Source organism: Gossypium raimondii, chromosome 11, assembly GCF_025698545.1.
Source record: "Gossypium raimondii isolate GPD5lz chromosome 11, ASM2569854v1, whole genome shotgun sequence".
Taxonomy (NCBI): Eukaryota; Viridiplantae; Streptophyta; class Magnoliopsida; order Malvales; family Malvaceae; genus Gossypium; species Gossypium raimondii.
In genome coordinates, this window is record NC_068575.1 from 17,900,127 (window position 1) to 17,923,316 (window position 23,190).

General features: G+C 32.5%; 1 long non-coding RNA gene and 2 pseudogenes across 2 annotated transcripts; 1 reads left to right on the forward strand and 2 right to left on the reverse strand.

Moving 5' to 3' along the window:
* Positions 1–846: 846 nt before the first annotated feature.
* On the forward strand, positions 847–3,020 carry LOC105804400 (uncharacterized). 2 transcript variants are annotated; one of them, XR_001136959.2, is made up of 3 exons: positions 894–1,360; positions 1,833–1,897; positions 2,608–3,020. It is a non-coding gene; the product is annotated as an uncharacterized LOC105804400 (long non-coding RNA). The 2 variants fall into 2 exon arrangements; XR_008191314.1 differs by having other exon boundaries at positions 847–1,897.
* Positions 3,021–5,739: 2,719 nt separating this feature from the next.
* On the reverse strand, positions 5,740–6,938 carry LOC105804399 (cytosolic sulfotransferase 14-like; annotated as a pseudogene).
* A 15,564-nt stretch (positions 6,939–22,502) lies between these two features.
* LOC128034755 (probable disease resistance protein At5g63020) lies at positions 22,503–23,190 on the reverse strand (annotated as a pseudogene).

The following is a 23,190-nucleotide window of genomic DNA, read 5'->3' on the forward strand; positions in this document are numbered from 1 at the left end:
CTAATCTAAAATTTTGGGCTTTTGACCGGCAACAACCATCGTTAAGCCATTCTAAACTAGGATTGTAGTAATCCAAATATGTCACAAACTGAAATTTTTGATCCCATTGAACTTCTCAAAATCAAATTTCGTTATTTCCATTTCTGAATGAGTTGTTTGTGGAATCCTAACAAAGCTCTAATACCAATTTTTTGGGAATCAACCCAAATAAATAATGAAAAGAAATAGTGGAGAAGATCTATCACACAAATTTATATGAAAAAAATCCTCTGATCGATACGACCAATAGAATAAAAAACCACAAGCAAAGTAGGCTTCAACTTTTCACTAATGAGCAAAACAAACGAGAATACAAGATAGAGAGAAAATTGATCTCACTGTATGAATCCCTAATCCAAAAAACAAAACCCTCTCTCGAATATAAAGTTCTCTTTTTACCATCTCTACTAGGGTTATAGTGGCCCTTTAAATAGGCTAAGATTAGAGGGCAAATATGACTAAAAAAATCCTTGGAGTAATCATAGTTTGTATGGGAGAAAAAATCCTACTTGGCTGTCAAAACCCAACTACATTATTTGAGGAATATGTCGCGTCGTTGTGATGTCACATGCTTCCTCGTCACGACATCACCTCTACTTTCAAAAGGTTACGTCTGTCCTCGATGTCGCGATATGGGCAACGATAAGTGTCTGCAAAGTGTTCGAAAATTACGAGACACACTCCACAAATAATTTAAATTTTATAAATAAATAAATCTTTTTACAAAATATCTAAATTGCCTTTATTAAGTTTTAATGCCTCAAATATCCTTATATATTTTTTATAAGACCTAAAATATCCCAAATACTATTTTATATCGTCGAAAATGCTCCTATTAATTCCTAAAGGCTCTTTTAGGAGCTGGTTTTATAATACTAGGGGCATGTTTGGTTCGACGGAATGGCCATTCCATTCCGTCCCTATTCTATATGCTACAGTGACACGTTTGTTTGGTTGAAATTTGACCGTCGAATCGCTATTCCATGCGAGATCTATTACACATAAACATTGCATATCCATTTAGAAGGTTGGGCTTTGAATGCCTATTCAATGCCTCTCGTAATAGCTTTTTTTTGTTTCAGACGAAAATCTCCTCCCACGTCCACTCATCATTCAGAAGAAAATCTTCTTGGGTTTTCCATAAAATGCATAAAAAGACTCTCTGTTTTTGGATTTTGGGTGTGGCAGATTTGCGTGTGGTGGAAAATATGGAGAAATCGATGTCGAAGGTGGAACTTTCCAAAGAAATGTGCACATCTCCCACCGTGTAGCCTAGAGATTGTGAGAAAGGCGAGGCTCCGATCAATTATCAGTGATTGTTGTTAGTCTTCTTCTCTTCTCCATCATCTCTGTGTTTTTTTAATAAACAAAATCTCTAAAATATTGGATCTGAATTTCTATCCTGCCAGGCTTTCAGTGATTTTACCTTTTCTACCTCTGCCTTAAAATTCATTTCTACTTTCCTAAGCTACAAACAAGAAGTTGAACTTTGATTATCAAGATCTTTCTTTTTCCAGTAGTTTATGTTTTGGCTTTGTTGAATTGAATACCCAAAGTCATGATATTTAGTCGATAATCTGTTGAATACCCTTTGGATTCTTCTCTTGATTCGGGGAATTTTTGTTGGTAAGGTTAATTTTTTATTTTGGTTTTTGTTTGTTTTTTTTGGGTTTGAAGTTCAATAGCATTTCATGTTTGTAATGAAAAATGTGTATAGATATCATTGTAGGCTATGTTTCGTTTTTGTTAGTGTTAAAGGTGTTTTTGGGGCTAACTATTCACGAGTATCACAGGAATAGAGATTAAAGGTGGTGTTGCTAAAATCCAGAAGGACAGAAACACTGCTCTTGTGCCAAAGGTTTTTCTTTTTCCCTTCCATTTGTAAATGCATACTATCTAACCTACAAACTTGTTGTGCTGTTGTTTTTTCTCTGTTTATTTTTATTTTTGGTTCAATGTTGTGTTCTTTACTTAAATTAAAACATTCAATGCTTCTCTCATTGATAACTTAGATCCTAGCTTAGAGGGCATGATTACAAACAAAAATACATGCACTCTCAAATATGATTCAGGTTGAATTTTTTACCATCTTAATCACAAACGTTTGCAATTTGCTAAAATCAAGCCAACACACAAGACGTCTATTATGTTTGTCCAAAATACATGCACTCTTGCTGTGATTATGATACAATTAACCTTCCAGAAACCTTTATGATTGCTCATATCAGTGACAATAAAGAACTATCCTTCTCTCTTTTTTTTGGAAAAAAAATGAGTCTGATTTTACTTGTATGCTTTTCAGCTTGAAACCCTCACCCGTTTTCTATGTTTTTTTTTCTCCTAGTACTAATTGTATGTAATTTTGATATCCTCTGTGACACAAACATTCAAGATGGTTGGGATCAAATAGTTGTACGTATGTGAAACCCCTTTCTTTTCAGAGAGATGGGAAAGGAAATCTTTGACTGCACAAATAATACAACTTACATAATGTATTAATAATTTTTCCTCTATTGGTTTTACCATGCCATCTAAAGTTAATATATTTATCTTTTGTTCTTTTTCCAGGTCTTCACCATAGAGTATTCTCTAATATGCAAAATTTCAGATTACAAGAAGCTTTATAGAGCATTCCCTATATTGGGTATAATTTTTAGTTATAGTATGTATTTAGTATTTAAAGATAAAGATATACACAGATTCTATATGTAAAAGTAGGTTTCTCAACTTACCAATGAAAAAGAGGTAGTTTATGGAGCATTGGACAAATGGGTAGCTTGGGAGACTGAGTTTCCATTGATTGCAGCTGCAAAAGCTTTACAAATTTTCAAGAAGAGGAGCCAATGGTTGCGTGTTATTCAAGTGTATTCAATCTATTGGTATTCTTGCTTTGTATTTTCCAGCTTCTAAAATACATTCATTGATGCAGTGAAGCTTTCTATGTTCAATAATTTTCCATTAATATATATTTTATTAAAATAGCCTTGTATTATCATATTTGATTCTATAGAATACTCTCGGTCAGTATTTTAAAGGAACCTTAATGCTACTCTTTGTGAATAGATACTTTCAATCAGTATTCTTTGTGAAGTTTGGCACATGTAAAAATAAAGTTGCATGAGAGTTTGTGATTACAGATATTAAATCTATATTATTCATTTTACTTTTACATGAGATTCTTATATTATACACATCTAGCAGCATAAATAAATTAATGAAAATATGTTATATATATATATATATAAATATATATACACAACATAACAATTTCATTAGTTCTTTTGTTGTATTTCAGCATCTGTCTATGAGTAAAAATATTTGAGACAAGATATTCTTTAAATTATTTGTTTAAATTACTCTTTAAGTAACATATAGATTATTATATATATGCTAAATTATTTGTTTCGCTAATAATATTCTAACACATTAAATATGCATTATATTTTAAAAATAATAAAGTAAATTTTATATTATTTTTGTAATATTATATATTATTTTATTAATTCATATTTTAGTAATTGTTATATTAAGAATATTATTAAATTATATATTATTATTGTTAAATTATATTTAATAATAAATTTATTAAAATAGGATTAAATTATGTATAATTGTTTTTATTAAATTATATTTAATAATAATCCTTTTAATATTTAATAACAATAATCATCCTTCTAACAAAATTTCTACTAAGGGCACTCTGGTCTTTTCAGCTTCTTTTCTTATGCTATTACAACTCTATTCCATTCCATTCAACCAAACACAAGAATACAATTACAGTTCTATTACATTCCATTCAACCAAACAATTGAATTGCTATTACAGTTTTGTTCTATTATAACTCTATTCCATTACAGCTCTATTCCATTATACTGAACCAAATTTGGTATAGGACTATTCCGCGCGTTGCGCATATCATGAATTAAAATAAAAAATAATTGATTTAATTATGTTTAAAATAAAATAATCATTTGAGCATTCTAAGAAATTTAGTATATATCATGATATTCTTATGAAGTTATTTTGTTTTTAAAGTACAAATACATTTCACGATTATAATTAATCTATCCCTATACAATGCACATATTTAGAATCAATAATTATGATGATAATCAAACTATTTGCATCTTACAAACTATAAGATTGTCTTTTTGTCTCTTTAGATACTTCAAACCAAATATTTTATAATAATTTAAATTCAAAATATTTTAATTGAGATTATAATTAAAAATGCTTTAAATTATATTTACCTTCTAACTTGTAAAATTTTAATTTCTCTTACGCTAAAAGGAATGGAAATCCAAATTTAAAAGATATAAATCCTAATTAGGTGTGATATTTGTAGGTTATTATTCTAATATTTATTATCAACATATATTATATTAACTTATTATTTAGTATTTTAAAATTTTTAAGTTAATTATAATATATAGTAAAATTCAAAATAAATTTAATCAAATTAAACATGTACTAATAAATTTATAAAACTATAATTACTTCAACTTTTTCTAAAACTATTGATTATGCACATTTAATCAATTTTTGACAAATATTATACAAATATATTTAGTAATTTTATGCAAATAAAAACTGATAAATATGATTTTTTTGAAACATTTATAAATATCCCAAATAAAAACGATAATAGAAATATGTATAAGAAGTAAATGTGTTATTTATACACATGAAAATTAGTAACAATGAAAAAGTTTAATGTTGAGATAGAATATCAAAACCATTACGAAATTTGGTTAGTTAATATTGATTATGTTAGAATAATAAAATTTGAAATTTTATTTGATGTTTAATGAGAATAAATAAAATGTTTTGAGTTGAAATTGATTTTTGAATTTTTAAATAAATAAAATTAATTTAATATGGCTACAATACGTTTATTACTCCCAATAAATGATTACAATAATCCTATTTATTCCTAATGATTCTGAAAGGAGGCGGTTTTATTACCCATAAATTGATGAAAATAAATAAGCAAAATTTTTGATAGTTCAGCCAAGTAAAAAAATGGTAACGGAAAAGAGAAATTCTACCAAAAGAGAAGAGTGAGTACAAATTGGCGAAGGGGAATTTATAGAATGAATATTTTCAATTATAAAAATATTACTTAATTGATGAAGTTTTTAAAATTTTTAAACAGATAATCAATTAACTAAAATTATGTGAAAAATAATTTAAAATCACTACAATATACTTATTTACTTTCAACGACTTATCACAATACCCTATTTATTCCTACTCGGCTCTCAAGCGAGTTGGTTTTATTACATCTAGATATATAGATACTCATAAATCATAGCCTTACAATAAGATAACTATATTACATATCCTTGGAATAATATTAGGTCCCTGTATTTAGACAAGATCTGAAATTTAGTCATTATATTTAAATAGTTAAAACTAAATTCTTTTAATTTTTAATTTAAAATTTTAATCCAATCATTAATATTATTAGTATTTTCATCAAAATTTGCAAACTTGGCACGCCAATTAGACTACCCTCTTATGACATTGCACATGATTGACAAAAAATAAACATGTTAAGTTGACAAGTTTTGATAGAAATTACAAAAAGGATAATGATTAGACTAAAATTTTAAATTAAAAAGCAAGAGGCTTAAAATTTTCACTTTTAAAATACAAGAACTAAATCTCAAATTCTAGATAATATAAGGACTAAAAGCATATTTTAACCACAATTTTTTTATATAACCTTATTTTGCGAGGGAAAGACTCTCTACATGCAAATATGGAATTTATTCATCATAAATTAAAGCCAATAGACATACATCCCTCATTTTGTAGAAGTAATATCTTTTGATGTTTTGGAGAACAATTTAAATGTTAAACCTGAGTTTTCCAATTTCTCTTGAATAAGTTTCTCTAGACGTACAACCATGGAGGGTGTGAGATAATTGCTCCAATCTCCCACTTTTGCTTTTCTAAAGAAAGCTTCACGTGGAATCTCATAAGTCTTTATTTTCCCTAAGAAAGTTTCTTGTGGATACCCAAAAGTTTGCATGCCCTTCTTGTTCACTTCCAAGTCTTTCATGTTCTCAAAGCTGCAAATTTTCGCTATTTCTTCAACAACTCCTTGTTTCTCTTCTTCCTCGGTGAAAGGAACCCCCAAAAACATTGCCAACTTTTTTTAAGTGAGAATTGATGTCTTCCTTGAGATCATCATATTGTAAAAACAATATTTTGCTCGGTTTTTCTTGTCTTGCCCTCCAATACCCAGACACATGATCGAAAAATGGTCCAAATTCATTGATTCCTTGGCAGAACATCTCAAAAGCTTCATCTAGTGAGACTGGCTCAAAGCCTTCGCCTCAAAGCCTGACAAAGAAAGACCAAAAAGAAATGAGCGTGTCTTTGGGGTTTCTACATAAGTAAACAATCTTACAGTTGGAATATTTAGTGGAAGTTGGCAAAGAAGCATAAGGTAAGTGGATAGAAAAAAGTTTTGGCTGATAAAGAGTACAATTTTCGAGATCAGGACAAGTGTCGTTGAAATAGAAGTCATAATCAATAAAGCGAACAAGAGAGTGAGGGCTATAGGTGAGCAAGGGATTCTTCTCCCTTGCGAACTGATTGCGATACAAAGTGGAGAAAGCCAAAGCTTTAAGCCAAGTACTGCCACATTTTGGCAAAGTGGCGATGATAATATCAGAATCAAATGCTTGGAAATGTTTCTGACATGAAATCACAGCTTTTAAAACAATTGATGGGCACCAGAAACCATGGAAGGAGTAAAGATTCATTCCTGTGAAACTTTTATCTTTAGGAAAGGTTTGCACCAGTTGTTGGAATTCATCATCCCAAGACTCCTCAACATCATGGGAGGTGGAAACCATGCTGGGGTTGCACATATCTATTTTATCCATGGTGAAACAAGCAGCTGGTTGAGAAAGGGATAAGGAAAACAACATTCAAAACTACTTTTCTGTTTATATAGCAAGTTTTGTGGAGCGGACCAAAAAGAAACCATATCAAATATTTTATGTTTTAATAATTTATTTTAGGGTAAACGCCTCATTTTCAAAAGTTTTAAAGATAAGCATCCGAAAAAATAGGTACACCTGTTAGATCAGTTTACACACTCCTGTGAAAATGATAAATAGAGATCTAGATCAGTTTAATCACTCCTGTTAAAATGATACACAGAGATCTAACGTGAAATTATTTCTAAAATTTTGATTTTTCACATATTTAAATGAAATAAAAATCATCATTTTAGTCTCAATCTTTTTATATAAACGAGGTTTACCTCTCACCTTAACAATTTGAGAACAACAACCATATCCTCTGTGAAAAATTCACAATAAATTCCAATGTCTTTAGGGCATAAATAACATGCTTTCTTCTTCCTTAACTAGTAATATTTGGGGCATATAATAGTTAGGGTTTTCATTGTTCTTATGCAAATATTAGGGGCATGGGGAAATTGGCAACCATTCAAAGCACTTAACAACAGTTTCCAGAAAAAACAACCCATGCCTAAAACTTAAATCCTCACAGGTATAAAAAATCCAAAAATTTGTATAAAAATTCTAGCTTTACTATTACAGTTATTACAAAAAAGAGAAAAAGCATAGACTTTAAAATAAAATTATTTGTAAATCATCTTGAAGTGAAGAGGCCAATAGTAGATTTGGAAACTTTGACATTATCTTTAATATTTTCAATATTTCTTTTCTTTTTTTATTTGATGTTTCCATACTATTTTTTAAGTTGTTTTTCGATTTTTTGTCACCTCTACTACAAAGAGTCAGCGTCAAAGGTGACGCATTGCTCTAATCAACAAAGCAGATGAAAGAGGAGGCCATTTTTCATAGATGATGTGGTTGTTATTCCCAATTTGTTAAGAATAGGATTAAACCTCACATATATTAAAAGATTGAAGATTAAAATGGTAATTTTTTTAAAAAAATTGTGCAAAATATCAAAATTTTAAAAATAATTTCATATATATTTTGATTTACAATTTTAACGGAAGTAGTTAAAATAATGAAAAACTTTTTTTTATTACCTAAGGTAAAAACGTTTAAAAATTGGGTCCTCATCTCCTTTATTTTCAAGGGAAGAGGCCAATAGTGGAACTAAACTTCGGCATTGTGTTTAATATTTTCAAAGCTTTTTTACGTTAATATTATAAAAAAAATTAATACCAAAATGGTATGTTAGTATGATTAAATATCAAAATGGTATGTTTAGGGTTGGTGCCTTTCTCATAGGTGGCACCACCAATATTTTTAATAAAATTTATTTTTTTATTTTTTTAAAAATATATTATTTGTTTAGTGGTGCCTTTCTCCTAGGCATTCTCAGGTCTAGTATAAGCCCGTGTACAAATTCAAAACTGGTATAAGGGGATGGTGTCTATCTGATAGGCGGCACTAGTGACCCCTATCTGTTAGGCGGCACCAGTGGTCCGATTTTAAGACACTATTTAATGGTCCCAGTGAAGAAGAGAATGAGGGTTAAAAAAATAGTAGAAGAGAAGAAAGAAGAGAGGGAGAAGAAATAATAGAAAAAAGAAAAGAAAGAAAGGAGAAGGAAAAAGAAGGATAATGTTTTTCTTTTTTAAATAGGATGAATTATGATGAGGATAAATTATTTTGTTAGTATTGTGTAGTTTGTTTATTGTTATTTTATGTTGTTTTAATTTATTTTAATGTTATTTTGTTAGTTACTATTATAAATTATTTGTTTAGTTTAATGTTTATTGTGATTTTTAGGTTATGAATGTAAATTTTTATTAATTTTGTTAGTAAGTTTTGTGATTAGGTTAATTGTTTGTTTAGGGTTTATTGTGATTTGTTAGGTTAAGAATGTAATCTTTAATATTTTTAATTTATTTGAAAGTTATTTTGTTAGCAACTATTATAAATTAATTATTAGTTAGTGATGATGCTAGAGGAAAATAGATAAAAGCGAAAATCAAGAAAAAAATATTTTTTGTCATAGATATTAGTAGAAATGACAATAAATCTGATATTGCTTGATGAGATAACAACTTCAGCACAAAGGGAGAAAGTTTATAAGATGATGAGAGAATTGATTAGAAAGAATAAAGTGCAATACTTGACCCTTAGAGAGACATTAATAGAACAGAAGCATCAAATCATTTTAGACCAAATTTGGAAGACATTGGTACCACGAACCTATTGTAATATAGTTATATACTTCTTGAAGTTTATAATCTCTTATGGAACAAGGAAAATAGCAAGAAAAAGTGTAGGTTTGCGAAAATTGATTGGGAAGCAAAATGTCTTTGACATGCCATGGATGGATAAATTAGTTGTTAGGAAATTATCAAGAGAACTTATAAATTCAATACCCGTTATAAAGATTGAAGAGGAAGAAGATCCTGAAGAATTTCCACATTGGATTGTAGAAGATGAATTTGAAGAGAATTCAAAATTTAATATTGAGAATTTCCTAGAGGAATATACCAAAACGGAGATGGAAGAAAATGTAGAAATGAGTTTAAGTGGTTAAATGTAAGGATAAATTTTAGAGAGTAGAGAATTTGTATATCTATGAAATGAGAATTGAAAAGTCTGAGCTCATGAATGAAAATTTTTCATATTGTTATAATTTTGGTCTCTTTTATTCATTAAATTTTTATATAAGTATTTTTTGTTGTTCAAAATTGTTTTGAGAATTTTATTTGTTTTTAATAGATTTAGTATTGAAGATGGATAATCATTTTTCGTATGTGTTTATTTCAATGGAGTAATTTTCACAATAACCATGGGATATACATTTGAATTTCACTAACAAATAGTAATGGGATTTAATAGAAATGTCTCATTTGATAACATGAAGGAAAGGATTAGTGCAAAATGTGTTAAATCTTGTGGGAGAAAGATCTCGAAACTTTTCTACAAGTTTCCAATTTCAATAGGTCCCATAAAATTTACCAAAATGGAACTTGTAGACAATGAAGAAGATGAGGCAATTGTCACTCTTTATTGTAGGAATCGGAGCAACCAAAATGCATCGATTCAATTATTTGCCGAGTTAGCTAGTGTGGAGCCAACTGAAGATCCCATTCCATTAGGTGAAGAAAATGGAGCTCAAGAGCCATGTATGTTGATAGTCAATCGATTGTATGCAGGATCAATATCGATCTTAATGCTGCAATCGAGACTGATGCGGTTGGTGATAATGGATATGATAGTAGTGATCCTTCTGATCACGAGGTCGATAGTGATAGTGATCCCGATGTAGATGAGGTCCCGGATGATATTAACGACGAAGGGGTGAATGACCATATTCGACATATTATGATACGCAATAATCTTGGGGCACACATGTCACTCATTGACCCCGATGTGGCACACACAGCTAAGTTCCCAGAGTACCTTGAAATACTACATGCTCACCAGCTGGCCGTAGATTCCGATCTTGAGGAGTTGTTCGTAGGCTAAAGATTTGAAAGTAAGGAAGAGTGCGCATTTTCCATTAAGCAGTATAGCATGAATATATTAGTGGACTACAAAGTCACCGTGTTTAAACCAACATTAGATATTGGAGAGTGTTGGAGGTTGGTAAAAGGCTGTAATTGACGAGTATGAGCCATATTTATCCAGAAGTCACAGATGTGGGAGATACGAAAATTTGTTGGGCCTCACACATGCACCTCAACACGTATGGCAGAAGATTATCGAAAACTTGATTCCAAAACTATTTGTACGTACATCATGACAATGGTGAAGGACATGTCGACCATTAAAGTTTTGGTACTGATTGCCGAAATACAAGTATGATTCTAAATCAAGTATCATACTTGAAGACATGAATAGCTAAACGAATGGCAATGGAGCAATCACGGAGATTTCGATGTGTCATACAATGAGCTACATGGATGGATAGCTGCTATGCGGGAGTACGTGCTAGGGACTGTCATTGAGTTGCAGGCATGACTTTATTATGACCCGGATGACCAACTACAACTAGGAAAAAGAATTTTTCAACGAATGTTTTGGATGTTTGTTCCATATGTGTGTGCATTTTCCCATTACAAGCCGTTTGTGCAAGTAGATGAGACATGGTTACATGGAAAATATACACAGATCCTACTTCTTGCAGTTGCTCAAGACAAGAACAAGAACGTGCTCCCTATAGCGTTTGCCATCGTAGATAAGGAGAACATGGATTCGTGGGAATTCTTCTTTACGAACCTACGGAGGTATGTTATTAGTAATGATAATATTTGCATCATCTCCAATAAAGGGAAAGGATTAATTGCTGCTATTAGGCATCCCGGTGAGCCATGAAGATCCGTTTACTGCATCCGATACATTGCGGCTAACTTCCACCAAGATTTTAAGAATGTAGACTGGCAGAGACAAGTTGTGAGAATAGGTAAAGGATAACCTTATCTTTTCAATATATGTTTTAATGTTTTAGGGCGAGACTATAACTTATATTCTCTTAATACATACGCATCGTACGAGCTAGAGCCATACATTTTTTGGCAAAGGATGACTCGACTTGAGAGTGACATGGAAGGTCAAACGAACACACATTTCCTACAATGGTTGGGTACCATGGAGTCATGGCAATGGGCTCAAAGTTTCAACGAGGGCTTTCGCTATGGTTATATGACCACTAACTTGACGAAAGGGGTTAACTCCGTGTTAATGAAAACACGACATCTTTCAATTTTAGCTATTTTCTCGGCTACGTTCTACAAGTTAGCTACCTTGATGTCAAGAATGGGGTAGCAACAAGTCAACCAGATGGAGGCAGGACATGTGTTTGTCGAAGATGTTAGGGATACAATGGTTACAAACCATCAAATGGTGAGGTTGATGAATGTAGAAGTATAGTTACGACATAATGAAACATTTTGAGTTACAGAAACCATTGATCGTCGACTCGGCATACCACCTAGGTCCTATGGAATTAATCTTCGAAACAGATGGTGCGGTTGCAGAAGGTTCCAAACACTTCATTATCCCTGTGCACATGTCGTTGCAGCTTGTGCTAAAGTCTCGCTCAATGTTGAACAATTTATTGATGAGGTGTACACCCTTGAGCACACGTTCTGTGTCTACGAGAACGAGTTCCCCGTCTTGCCTGACCTATCTACATGGGAGGTGCCTTCGACGACTTTCGAGCTTGTCCCAGACAAAGGGTTGCGTAGGAATCCAAAAGGTCATTTGCAATCATCTAGAATTCATAATGAAATGGACATTAGAAAGAAATCTGACAAGAAGCTGTGTGGCGTATGCAAATTAGTCGATCATAACTGGAGTAAATGCCTGCACCGAAACTACCATATTGGACAATCGTCACGATCGAGTAAAAATTGAGATGCTAAACAACCCTTATTAATCGGAGTAAATGCCCGCATTAATTACATTCACTACATATAAAGAGGATTGAATCTAAAATTTGTCTAAAATTTATTGCAATTAATCTAATTTGAATTACAAAGTTAGTCTAAATTTTGTTGCATTTATATTTTTGTAGAATTACATAAGGCTTTTTTACGTAAATAATACAAAAAATAAATTAATAACTGAAATGGCTTGCCGATAAGATTAATAACTGAAAATTTCCATTTTGAGTTTAAACAAACCTTAAATGTGGCTAATTGCCTTGTAAGCCCACATTATTTATTATTTTCTTTTATTCCCTTCAACTCATTATATTGTGTTTAAACAAGCCCTTAACCTATTTTTATAGTTAAATAAGCCCTTAACTTATGATTTTTACTCATAAAATCCCTTTTATTTTAATTTTAAAGTAAATATATTTTACCCAAAGTAAAGCGATTTAAAAAATATAAACTATTTCGCATTTTATGTTGATGTGAATTTGATGAGAATAGTTTATGTAAATTTGTATTATTTAGGCAAAAAAGTCATTAAATAAATACAAACTTGACTATTTAAATTGCAAAAACCCCTAAAATTGATGGTTTGATGGTCGACATTCACATTGTGGGTGATTGAGGTAATCAAGATTCTCTTCTCTCGCACGTGGGGGTGTGTGAAGCATAGATGAAAAATCATATGCCTAAAACTCCATCAATAAACTTGAGGAGGGAGGAGTGGAGTGCTGTGGTGGATACGGGCTAAGAGAATTAGAGTACTGAGGTGGATATGAGTCGGGAGGAGTAGAGTATTGCGGTAGTAGTGGGCTAAAGATATCAATCTCTGAATGATATTTGTGGTTTGATGAGCCCGGAAAATAGTCATTGCCCCCAAGTCTGGATGATAAAAACTATCCCCAGTGTGTAGCTCTAACTCTGCCTCTGGCTCTAGGTCTAGCTCAGGTGCAGGAGGCGGATGTGAAAGGGTATGGGATGCTTGCCCAAGTCATGTCATGTGCGGGTGGACTACCATCGACTACCCACCAAACAAAAATGATTTCCTTATCTCAGAGTAGCACTGTATGTACTCTAACGAGAGCTGTAGATCCAAAGCACGATCCATTTGAGGTACATGTCCCAACTGATTGTTCCACATTGTAATATATTCTTCATGCACTTCCGCCAAATTATTTTCATATTTCCCCCTCTTGTTAAACCTGCGGATGTCCCCCAACTGTACTAGTAGTGTCAGGATATACTGTATGCAATCAAACTGTCGGAGTACTTGATCACCATGATACTAGTCCACTGTTTGAAAATTGATAATGGGTGCGTTAATGCACCATAAGTTTGAGTGGACGTGGGCAAACGAGGGAATAACCGCCATAATTTTTGGGACAGAATACGACATCCAAATGAATTACATAGTTAATAACATGGTTATATTAAGGCAGGTCGAGTGAGATAAAATAATAATATGTCATAAATATTGGAAAAACTTACTCCCTCTCCAGCATGATTCTCAATCATCAGAAGGTATATCAGAATCGTGTATGACCTCCCGATACCCGAATTAGTGCTCCATCTACGAAAACAAATTGTTAGAATAATATCATCTGAAAAAAAAGTCAACTAATTGTTATAATGAGTAAAAATTCATCACCTGTTCACGAGTGGAAATACATATGATTGGTGGATAATCGATGCCAAGAATGACATCTAGTAAAGCGCCCAAGACTGCAACAATTTGAGGCATCCGCCTATGTCCACCGCAAAAGGATTTGTCGTCCGACAAAGTTCGCGATACAAAATTGCTAACACTGCGAACCCCCAACTATACAAACGAATGTTATGGAAATAAGATAATAGGGGCAAGTACATCAAGTGAACCATATTGTTGTTTGCATCCGGCATGAGTACACCCCCTATAATGTGCATAATGTAAGCTTGAATGGCGTGCATCACCTCTCATTCACTGGTAGTACTCGGTAAATGCTCAAAATTGACCTTTAGCCATGAAAACCTCAAACCCGTAAATTTTCCCTCACTAGGCAAGCATCCAAGTAAGTTATAGCAAAAGGCAATCGGCCTAGAGATCAAACTTACGCCTGTGACCGCTTTCCCGTTGATGAGGAGCCTGAGTTGCAGTGAAACATCCTGTAGAGTGATGGTGCACTCCTCACATGGCAAATGAAATGTGTGGGTCTCCGAACGCCATCACTCGAACAAAGCGGATATCAAGTCGTATCGCATATCAAAAGTTCAGATCAATGTCGTTGATCTGAATCCGGCTAACTACAAGTATGGCATTAGGCGTTCATCTGACAGAAAACCTATACTATTAACATGACCCCCAATGCGCGGTACGAGTCCTAACATTATTAAATTAACAAAATAGTTAATATAATCTAATTTAATTTTGTAAATGACGTTAGTAACAAATAACAATTTTATTACCATCTCATTAATAGTACTTAATGTGTGATCATCATTATTAATCAAAGAACTCATTTGTTATAAATCGCAATTAAAAAAGGAATTCATTTAGTTTGTTGCAAAAAAATTGTAAATAATTTGTAATTTGAGAAACAACAAAACACAGTAAAAACATAGTAAATACGTGAGTAACAAAAACACAATAAAAATATCTCATAGTTTCTCATATTTTACCTACATAAAAAATTATGTTAGTTTACAATAATAATATAATTAAAATAAACATAAACTATCTAAGCATAAAAACATACGAATCAACAAAAATAAAATAGAAACATACATTTAGTTTCTTTCAAAAACCTATAAAATTATATAAAAACAAATTTAATCAACATTATAATAAGTCACAATAAACACTAAACTAAACACAAACAATTTATAACCTAATCATAAATTACTAACAAAATAACTTTAAAATAATTTAAAAATTACATTCATAACAAATCACAAAACACAAAACTAAATGCAAAAAATAACTAATCCTTTAAATTAAAAAAAATTAATTACTAAAATAATGCATACTTTTTTTGTTTTCTTTCTTTCTTTCTTCTTCTTCTTTTCCTTTCTATCTTCTCCTTTCTCTCCTTTCTTTCCCTCTTTTTTTCTCACTACCGACCCTTCTTCAACAAGGGGGACCATGCTTATAAGGTTCCCTATCTCCTTTTTTTCCCTTTAAAAGGACTAATCATTGCAAAATGCAGTGTCTAGGCGCGACGGAGGGGACTAGTGACTGGCACCAATATTGCCTGTCAGGGAGGCATGACCGGTGCCGCTAGTCTAGAAGGTGTAACTTGGGCGGGCCGGTCACGGGTCAACTTCTTACCTGTATTTTGACCTTATATAAGGAGTATGAAAGTGGTGCCACCTATGTAAATAGCGCCACTAATAAAATAATATATTTTTAAAAATATAAAATATAAAATTTATTAAAAAAATGGTGGTGCCGCCTATAAGAAAGGCACCACCCCTAAACATGCAATTTTGGTATACCATTTTAATATTAAATTTTTTTTATAATATACACGTAAAAAAGGCTATTTTCAATCTTATTTTTCTTCTTGAGTCTGATGTTTTAATACTATCCTTTAATTTTTTTTTCGAACTTTTGTCACCTCTACCACAAAGAGTTAGCGACGACGATGATGCATTACTCCAATCAATGAAGCAGATGAAAGTGGAGGCCATTTTTCATAAATGATGTGGTTGTTATTCCCAATTTGTTAAGAAGAGGGTTAAACCTCACTTATATTAAAAGATTGAAGATTAAAATGGTAAATTTTTTATTTTTTTAAATTGTGTGAAAAATCAAAATTTTAAAAATAATTTCATATATATTTTGATTTACAATTTTAACGGAAGTAGTTAAAATAATGAAAAACCTTTTTTTATTACCCAAAATAAAAACGTTTAAAAATTGGGTCATCATCCCCTTTATTTTATATTATCAAATGGGAGATGCAATCAAAATTTAATGCTGTGGGATACGGAAGATCTTGCACCACTGAAATTATCTTCGTCTTTAGCCGGAAGGTTGCATTATTAAACTTTAATGCTGAAATTATCTTCATCTTTTGCCAAAAGGTTGCATTATTAAACATTAATGCTGAAATTATCTTTATCTTTAGCCAAAAGGAAATTATAGTTTGTATTTTGTATTTTGAATTTTATAGTTATTGTAATATAATAATTAATTATATTTAATTTATGTAATTTTTTTAAATTATGTGGATATCAAAATGTTTTCTCAAGTAAATACGGATCACACTTCATCAAAGATGAACGAAATAGTAAAATTAATTATAAATTAAATAAAAGATTTCGTTTTAGTTTCTCGTTTTTTCTTGCTCAACGCTATTTTGCTCAATGTGTTTTGATTGCATGAAACCGATCTCTATTTGGTTGTTATTAACAATTTTTAACTCCTTTGAAACTGATCTCTACATGCTAATAATATATTTTTTTAATTTACAACACATTCATAAATTTATATATTGATTTTTTTTAATATGACGAACTTCCTACTTAATTTTGCATTGTTGGTGTGATTGGTTCCATTTGTGGAGTACAAAAAAGTTACATTTTTTCCACTAAATTGACACTACCTAAATAAAAACTAAAAATTGCATTCACATGAGGAAACTAGGAATATATATTAATTTGGCTTCAACTAATCTATATATCATATTATAAGTGTTCAAATCAGATTTAATCAAGCTCAAATTATTACGATTACGATTAAATTTATCTTTAGCGAGTGAATTTTTTTATAAAAGTTCTCGTATGTAAGTTAAATTTTCGAGTTTGAATATGTCTATTTATATTATATGTAAAATGTATGTATTATTATAGATATTGATTTAATTAAAATAACTCTTTTATTTTTATATTTACCCATACCACCTATGTTTTTTAGGACATTATTATTATTTTTGTTTGATGTACTTTTGTAGTTATATAGTTGCCTTTTGTTTTAATGATTAACTATGATTAGGACATAATAATGAAAGAGAATTAATGGTACTTAAGCTTGAAAAAGATTTGGAAATCACATTTGATCTCTACGTGTTATTATTAATATTTATGGCAAATCTTCATTCTCTTATTAATATTTTATTACTCATTTAATTTAACTTAAATAAAAAAATATTTAGAATGACTATGTTGGTATAATATAAGTGTGATGTTTTTATTTTCTCAAGCTTTCAGTTTTACTTTTCAATATATAATTTTATGTTTAAATTATATAGATAATTGATTTATCATAATTTTATAAAAATTTTACCATACAAGATGGATATTGGGTTTTGAGGTCGCGGTTTCATTTTCTCAAGTATGATCCGGACAAATAGGTCATGCCATACTTACAGTTAGCAAGATTTGGAGACGTCGCATTGATCCAAAGGTTTGACTTGAGGGCGAACTTAATATCCACCTTGGTTGAGCGGTGATATACGGAGACCCACACCTTCATTATGTCGTACAGGGAGTGCACTATCACATTGGAAGACACCACTATGCAACTTGGGTTAATAGTTGATGATGCTGTGGTCACGGGCCGAAGCAAAATGTTGGAACCTTTAATACTTTGCCATAGATTGCTTGGATGATCCCCTAGTGACGGGGAACAGAATTTCACATCCCTGACATTAGCATGGTTGAGAGAAAATTTTAAGGAGTTATCGAGCACCGCCATTGAGCACGAGGTGATGTGTCCACTTAAAAAACTTGCCTCTATTGGAGGATTTCCCTCGTGCCGGTACTTACAGCTGGGGATCAGCAGTGTTGCCCATATTGTACCGTGTGCTTTGCTAAGCAACAAATCATAGGGTTAGTAACATGGCTGGTTGTGTGGGTTTGCTGCAATCCTGGGCTTTATATAGAATGTCGTTTCTAGTGGCAGTTAGGCACCAACCATATTCATGGCCACTTGTAAATAAGTAAAAACAAAATTATACTTAACATTTAGTGACTCAAAAGTGTGGATAATATTTTCTCAAGTTTAAATGCTACCGTGTTTGTTTCAGTTTTAGATGGACCACATCTCTAGGGATTGGTGCGAGCCAGACATTAATCATTTACCACCAAATGATAGAAGTGTCCACCGGAGAGAAAGTAATATATATTAATATGGTTTAAGTAACGTTGATTTAATTTATCCACTTGCAGTATGTGATGTGTCTTGACTCATTAAGTTATATTGCGCAGTTCTTGTGGATACCATATTCTGCACCGAACATACAACCTTTATTCCTTAGCGGGTTCACGTCGAAGCCCATGTGTGGTGCATTAACACGTCGGTGCTTAACTTCTTAACCGTTGAGTGATACAATGTCGATTAAGTTATGTAATAGTTTGGGTGTAGACAATTTGTGTCGGTCGATCCACAATAATTTGCTGATGTCCATGATAAAACCATGAGGGGGAAACATACAATAGACTAGAGCGTCAAGCATCACCGTTATGTACCACTATGGAATGCTTGGTACGACAGGCGGCCTGAGATGCACTCCTGCATGTTTGACTTTAGTCCCTCGACTGAATACATGCAGTGGTACCTAACTCGATGGCGCGTTTATTTATATGGTGGGCAACTTATGATAGTACTGGATCATCACTACAGACGTGGAAGTCAACCTATGGGGGAGCTCGACCCAGAAGATCAACATATGGTAGAGCCCAACTCGGAGGACCAACCTTTGAACACATCGAACTAATGGGTTGATGTTTTTTGTGATGGGTCGCAGAGCAGTTCACTTCACCCGAATATGGGCGGTTCAAGTTTATATCACCTAGAGCAACCACTAATATCATTTGATATGTTTGGTAATAACATGTACTCCACCTCGTCTTAGGCCACGTTCGGTCCAACTGCAGATCCTCCTGATATGTACAGTACACCCCAACGTCCACCCTGTCAACGGAGGCCCGAAAATCACTATACCTCAAAAGACGCTACCACTTCCGGTTCATTCCAATCTTGATACATGTAAATTTCAAGTGTTGTGATGTATTTGTTGTATTGATTTATAATTCCACAACTTATGTATTAGTCTTTTTGTATAACTTATAATATATTTTAAAGTATTACAAGTTACAACAGTTAATTTTAAATAAAAGCTTAACACTAAACAATCCAAACTTTATTTCCATAAGACCATAAAATGCAAACATTGGGTACAACATTTAATTTCCTTTAGACCGTGAAGATTGACCAGTATAGACGTTTCCATGGGGACACTTGCTTCGATTGTGGCCAACTATTCTACATATTGTGCAACGCTTTGGATCGACCTATTCTCTGATATCCATGTCATTCTCAATCCTCGTTGTTGTCGGTCGACCTTTGAATTTTCTACGTAGTGACTGATCTGCCAACATCTCGAACAATTTGAGACTATCAATTCATCTGAAAAATTGGGAGGAATTTCCATTGAACCATAATGGGCCATAAGGAAAAAGGAAAGACCTGAACACCCCATCTCTTTAAGAAGCTCAACTATAATTTCAGGACAAGTTGAGCTTATAACATTCTAGCTGTTCATTTTCTCAATGTCGGACTAGCCTATTGGAACATGATCTCTTAAAAAAACATATGGTAGTTCCTCGATACAATAGCTAAAGAAGCATGTAACACTCCAAACCCGACCTAGAAGTTATGAGCGGATATTGAGGAAGTACATCAACTTGTTTAAAGCTTTTGTTTTAACCAAACTCAGTGCATGTTTCGAAAGCATAAAATTTTGGCAAACTCTCATAGATGTTTAGAAAACCAAAGTCTGAAAATACTTATTTAAAATCCAGATTCGAATTCAGAGTAGCATGTTTTAAAAATACTTATGTTGGAAAATCATTTCCAGTACTAAAACAAACATTCATTAAACCATATATTTATTTAAAGAAAACACTTAAGCCATTACTTAATCTTTGAAGCAAAAATTTCCAAAGTTTTAATTTTGAAAATCGAATTTGTAGTTTGATAAATCATACAATTTTGTAGTTTGACACTAAAATACCAAAATCCAACAAACAATGTAAAAACCAAAGAACAAATTATAGTCCCAAAAGTCCAGAAAAATTATTAACGTAAATCACTATATTTAATTAGCTGAGAAACTAATCCGAGCTCATGCACGCTGTCCGATCCTAAGTTTGAAGACTAGCTGAAACGTATTAAACAAATGAGTGAGCTAGAAGCCCAATGTGTAACACATCCCAAGCAACAAATCAGAAACGCATACACAAACATATACGTTTTCAGATACAGATTCAAACATGAAAATATGCGGAATCAGATGTATTCTCATAATCAAATACAAATGCATAAATAAATTCAGATACAAATGCAAGCATAGATTTAGATATAGATGGAGACATATATCCTACCCCCATCCGCTACACACCAATTCCTCCATCACATATCATATTATATCCTAATGCACATGCAAATACTAACAAATATTAGATGCACATATGACATGCATGTTTTTCACATCAGAACATGCTAACAAAATTATCAGATCACAAATAATATACGAATTTCACAATTAAGACATTCTTGTAATTGATACACATACAATAGCAAAATAACAAATTTCATAACAAATCATAACTTATAACATACCAAATCACATTATTATACTTATCAGAACTTACTTAGCATGCTTCCTACACATACCTACATTTGTATACCGAAACTTACACTTTTCTAGGCTTACATAATGCCCACGGACCCAAATTTTTAGTCTGTCAATTGACCCCTAATCGGGTCTCAAAATTGGCCTAAAAGGCCCATATGGCCCAACAAGCCAACCCATGTGGTCCACACATTCTACCAACCTAGACCGTGTAATCACACACGACCATGTGGTGTACACGGTCTACCACACGACTTGGCGCACGGTCGTGTAGTGCTGGACAGTTTCAAAAACAACCTCTGTTTCATAATTTTCCCGAGTTTTGAGCGATGTTTCGGATTAGTTTCACACACCTGATTGCTGGTACGACAAATCACACGTCTGGAACTCACAAAACCTACATACGACACCAAAATGTATCAATTGACAAACACGAACTAACCTAATATTTCACTTTAAATCCACTCCTTCACCAGAAGTAAACTGTCCCTTAAACGATATACAAGCACTTACCTTAAAAATAGTGACTTAACAGCAGCCATTAGCCAAGCCTAACTTGCCGGAGAGACACCTCTCCTCCTATCGAAAACCAAAATGATTAATAGTTCAATATTTACAAAAAAAACCAACCCCAATTGACAAGTAGAAACTTACCATCGAAAAACAAAATTGCAAGACTTACCCATTAGAAAATCAATGACAAAGGAACGGTAATATAGAAAATAAAGAATGATGTTAGAGAAAACTTTAATAGACCAAAATTTTCTAGAAAAGAAAAAAAAATGGGAGAATGAGAGGAAATTGAGATGTAAGATAGGGAGAGTGGAAGAGTGGGAGAGATTTTTTGGTAAATCAAAACTACCTATATCCTGCTAACTAACCATCTATCAAATTCCCTCAGAGTTCAAAATAAAAATAATTTTCACTTTGTACATATAGGGATTTGAACATAAGACTAAAAAGTAAGTTGAAGCCTTATCACTAAACCAATAAACTTATTTTTGTCATTAGTTAAGCGAAAATAATTTATAAATAAGATGTTTAAAGATAGAGGTTTAGGCAAAAATAATAAAAAATTTTAAAAAATAAGATTCAAACCTAGAACCTCACACACATTACTCATATCTCTTAACTACTATACCAAAACAAATTACTTAACATAATTTTCACAACCTTAATTCAAAACAGAACATGACTAGTCTTAATTTGTCCAATCCAATTTTTTCTAACCTAGTTTTAAAGATGTGACACAGCATCCGAAACAACATCATGGATATCAAAGTGCTCATCATCTTAACTATCAAGCAACAAGGAAGACGCTTTGAGATTAGCCACAACTGTCAATACTTTATTTCTAGCTTTTTCCATAGTGTTGACACCACCAAATAAACCCAAACCCACACAATATATCTCGTCAACTTCTCAATGAGACCATTATGGCCTATTACACAGCAAAGCAAGAAAGTCAGCTTAACTTCCTCGCTTTCTAAATAATTAAAACTCCACTTAACAGCTGAATATGCTACAGTTATCCCCGTGAAGTTACTTGATGAAGGCTTCTCTAGTTGTCGTTAAGCATTCTTCCACTCAAACAATCTTTTGTTTCTCAAAGCCCCTGCAACTGTCGCAATGGCTATCGGCAATCCTGTACATTTTTTGGCTACCTTCGTAGTTGTAGGCTTCAAACCGAAACTTTCAACACAACCGCCAGCCTTCTTGAACAGGTCCCAGGCCTCCTTTTCATTTAGAAGCCTAATGGAAAAAATGTTTTTGAGCATCCATCCCATTTGTTAAAACATTGAGCTCTCTAGAAGTTAATAGTAACTTGCAGCCTTTGTGTTCATCTCCCAAAGCAATCCCTACTTCCTCAATATCAACCTTTGCCCAAATGTCATCCAACACAACCAGAATTCTCTCATCTTTCTTCAATCTTTCTCGTAGTCGAAGTGCCTTTACATGGGTACTCTGTTCCTCAAATTTCAAGCCCAATAACTCTGCAATTCTGTTCTGAATTTTCCCAATATCAATGGCTTGAGTTACTGTTGCTATGACAACCGAATCAAACAACTTGCCCTTGACCTTTCTAGCGATTTCTTTTACCAGCGTTGTTTTTCCAATCCCGCCCATAGCGTGCACCCCAATAACACTGACGCTATCTTCTATTAGTGCCTCCAT